A 4,903-nucleotide genomic window follows, 5' to 3' on the forward strand; every position below is an offset into this window, starting at 1 on the left:
AGCAGGTATCTGGGGTTTGTTTAGCTTCTATAATTGCAACATTGTTGCATCTGGAGCTCAGAGCTGGGCCGTGGCAGGGAGGGAACCTTGGCTTCCTCCATCTCCGGGGCAACCAAGCCTCATGTTTGCTTAAGCTGCATAGCTGCTGGCCGCCATCTTGGTTGGCAGTTAATTTGCATATCACCCTGTTTAGCCAATGAGAAGTGTAGCAGAGGTATGGTTAATTACCATGTTTGTCTATTATTACATAGGATGTTCTTTAGTTGACTGGATCAATCTGCAAAATTTGCCAATTCCCATCCCCCATGATACACAGCTGCTTATCTATCTACTAGTGCCTATTCTTATGCCTTCCCACTGCTGCTTTTTCAGCACATCTCTGTTGATTTCCCCTATATCTGCCAAATCTGGGCAAACATGAGGGTCAAGATAGAGGCTAGGACCTCCTTTTTGTTATTTTCCTAATTTTTAGCTGTTCTTCCAGGTTTGTCTTAACTTAGACACTTCAGACTTTTTGCCATCCAGTTGCACATGTTTGGAGAATGCATTCATTAAAGAAAAGCATCACTCACAAGTCTGGATTCACACCATTCTCTCTGTAACTACTAGATTCCCACTGTTTCTGCCTGCTCTTCTACAATACTCCTGATTTTCATAATTTTTCCAAGGATTTGTTAGTCTATGCTCCAAATTATCATCCTTCCTACATATTCACATTACTCTCTTCCTCTACTTGCTTCCTTAATTAAGCATCATTGAATTTTATCCCTGGAAAGTATCTTAGAAAGAGTGGAATCAATTTGTTTTATGTTTGAAGCACTGGAAACCTCAAAAAGTGAGATGAGTGGTCCAGGGTCACAGAGCCAGTTAGTGGCTCTGTTTGCTAATTTAGTCCTGATGAATCAATCACCTTGATGCCCACACCAGGAACCCGGTTTGGTTCTAATGCAATTGGGTTGTGCCAAAGAAATGAACGATACCATCCAAGCCCTAAGTCCGCTCATATATTTTAAAATAAATTGTGAACAATTATAAAATGTAGGCTCTGATTCAAAATAATAAATACTAAATACAGACAGGAGAATGATAGAGCTACAAGCTCAGGCAACAAAGCCAATGCACTTTAGCTTTAAAATCCTAGCAAAGGGGAAATTGTTAATGCATTAGAAATCTATGTAGTATTACTGTACTTCTCAGACTGTGAACACACAGTTCCAGGAAATGCACTGCTAAGTGTCAGAAGGGCTTTTGAAATTTTGACAAGTTCAACTTTTTTTTTTTAAGTGCTTGGTTTGCTGTGCCTCTATTATGAATCCTCTATAAATCTCTTGTGATGGAATATTGGATTACCTTTCTAGGTATATAAGACATAAGGACTAATTTTTATGAACCTTCAGTTTGCTCTTCATCCTTGCATCTTTGAATCTATTAATAGGAAAGGCACAGCTTGTTTCTAGAAGATTTCTATGAATTTATTGTTTGTGTATGAAGAACATAAACTTGTTTTACTTATTTGTTCCATGTGCCCTACTTTTCTTTTCTTTTCAAATATATTTTTATTGATTTCAGAGAGGAAGGGACAGGGAGATAGAGATAGAAACATCAATTACGAGAGAGCATCATGGATCGGCTGCCTCCTGCACGCCCACTACTGGGGATCGAGTCCACAATCCCAGCATGCTCCCTTGAATGGAATTGAATCCAGGACCCTTCAGTTCGTAGGCTGATGCTCTACTCACTAAGCCAAACCAGCTAGGGCTATTGTGGTCTACTTTTGAAAGGAGTTTTTTGGGTAAAATAGGAATTTTGGGGGGTGAAATAGGCACCCCCCAAAGGGTACCCAAAGGAAGGTACTAAATACCTTCCATACTAGCCTGCCTGACATTCTTGCCATGACAGTGGATTTGTGCCTTTGAACCATCTTTTCCCCATAAGTTACATGAAGTAATACGTATAGGTTTAGGATATTTTCAAAATTAAGGGGTCCATGGAAAAAACACAGGGTTACAGAGTTGCAGAAGGGCACATTTCCATAAGACAAGGGAGCAGCAGAAGTTACATTTCCATAAGATAAGGGAGGTGGGAGTAGCAAAAGGTACACATTTTCAGAATAAAGGGAAGGAGGAAGAAAGGCCAGAGGGAATAGGAGAAATGAGAGAGGAGAGCCTCACATGTCGCATGTGAGGTTAGTTTGACCTTTAGTGACCAATCAGAAGGGATATCAAGGCACACACATCTGCAGCCTTTATAAACTGTGGAAAAAGGGACTTGGTGGGACCATTTCCCCCTCCCTATGTGGGAGTCTGTACTTTTTCTTCAATAAATTTCCACCTTTGCTATAGCATCTTCCGTCCGTGGTTTCATTCTTTGACTCCAACAGAGAACCATCCTGCCCAGGGGAACACTATGCGTTTCCAGTCCAAAATTCCCATATCAATTTTCATAACAAAATGGCATATGCATAGAGTTAAATTGTGCTACTAAAAACACCTGAATTGATAAATTATATAACAAAGTGATTAATTAAACAATAAGTTATATTATTTATGTAAACATTTAATATTTGCTTTTGCAACATATAACACAATTTTAAAATCAGATTTATATTCAATAAATATAAAGTTGCTACTTCTATATGGTTCTTGAATATCCACATTTCAAAGTGAATGTTAATTTGTGGAAGAGAAAAAAATAATTACATTAGGCAATTCAAGAAGCCAAAAAAGTGTTTATTAAGATACTAAATACCTTCCATACTAGCCTGCCTGACATTCTTGCCATGACAGTGGATTTGTGCCTTTGAACCATCTTTTCCCCATAAGTTACATGAAGTAATACGTATATATATGCAAATATTAATCTGAGGGGTGGATTAGTTTATTAAACTGACAGAGGATTTGAAGATATAAGGCACAAACTAAGTAAATTTTAATGTAGTCTGAGATGAGCCAAGTAAGGCTACGTCTAAATGACACAATATGGCCTAGAGCAAACATGTCAAACTCATGGCCTGCAAGCCACATGTGGCCCACAACGAATATTTTTGTGGCCCAATCAATATAATGGTATGTAAGAAATGTTTTAATAAAAATTTTGTAACTTAATTTTTACAATACCCTATTATACATAATTATAAATAATGAACTACAACTCTTGCTAGTGACTGATTACTATAATTGTGTTGCATTCATTTTCCTTACCTGCCTTATGTGCAGGTACACCATTTCTCTCTGCTAATACTAGCAGCGAATATTTTAGCATCTGATTGCCAAGTCATTAGCCTTGGACTGACTTGTTTGGGGTGCGCAACAGGAAATATTCCCTTTCAGAAAACAAGAAAAATAAGTTTATTTAAGTTACACTTATTAATTTGTGCAGTTTTTCATTGTCTGGTAAGTTAATGTTCAAAAAAATATTAATTTTAATTAAAATGTTCTATTATTTTATGTTAATGATTACTCATTTATTTCAACCCTTTTATTTAGTATGATTCTATCGAAATAAACCTGCGTTTCTATGAAAATTGAAGCTTTGTTTTTTTGTGTGGCCCACATAAACTTAAACCTTGTTTATTTAGCTCATGTTAGCCTTTGAGTTTGACATGGTTGGCCTAGAGCAGTGGTTCTCAACCTTCCTACTGCCGCAACCCTTTAATACAGTTCCTCATGTTGTGGTGACCCCCAACCATAAAATTATTTTCGTTGCTACTTCATAGCTATCATTTTGCTACTGATAAATAGAAAAAAATATATAGGGTATCCCCAAAATGTATATATATAGTTCAATTGATGTTTCTTTCTTTTCAAATTTAAACCATTGGAATTAATAATTATTCAAAGCGTATATACATTTTTGGGGAGAACCTGTACATATATCTTTAAATTTTTTTCTGCTATAAATAAATTCTATTATTTTTGTAGCAATTTCAATTTTATTTTGATAGTATCATATATTTGGTATTATATTGGTAATATATAGATATACTACAAGAATAAGATATATTGTAAGAGTAAATGCTTGGTAGTTGAATGTTTAACAACTCTTTTTTTTAAAGTAAACCTGTGACAAAAAACAATATTTCTATATTTCTAAAGCTTATAGACTTTCATAGTGAATCATTTTTTTTACATTAATTACACAAGTAGTAGTTTGTTTATTTGTTAGTTCAAGTAACATAGAACCAATGTCAATTAAATAGCTTTGAAATCCTGACTTGGAAGAGCTATGGAAATCACACGTGCAACCAGAAGTTTTTAAAATGGCCTCTGTGCACCATACAGTTCATCCCAGATGGAGACAAGAAAGCAAGGTCATTTTTAATCTTCATACAAATCTTGCTTTCCTGGCTTAACACTAATCATTCATTGTGCTCTGCATATTGGAAGGGAGAAGATGAAGGATATAAAAGAATTCACTTTAAAAACATGTACTCAATGCTGCATATCTAAAAGCTCCCAGGGGATTAAACAATCAGAAAGCCCTACATCATTTGCATTTTAATGAATAAAAATAAGAGATGAAACATTTCTTTGCACTTAAACTACCATGAAAAAGCTTGTGTAATTAATAAGACTGAAGTGATGGGGAGGAGGAGGAAGAAATGGGCCCTCTGAAATTTAAGGAAATTTTATGTTTTTCACAGAAATGGATCTGGACTGATCTGTTGAGATATATTTTCCTAATGAAAAAAAAGGGTATTGCTGGGAGACAGAAGAGAAAAGGAAGATACTGAAGAAGGGTGGCATTCTATTTTACCTTGATTTTTCAGACAGAGATATTTAGATAAAGGCAAATCACCTTAAAAATATATTTATATCACTCAGTATAAGTTTCAAGGCTGAGAATATATATACATACATACATATATATATATATATACATGTGTATATACGTATACATAAAT

Source organism: Myotis davidii, unplaced genomic scaffold (assembly GCF_000327345.1).
Source record: "Myotis davidii unplaced genomic scaffold, ASM32734v1 scaffold1654, whole genome shotgun sequence".
In the NCBI taxonomy this organism is placed as follows: Eukaryota; Metazoa; Chordata; class Mammalia; order Chiroptera; family Vespertilionidae; genus Myotis; species Myotis davidii.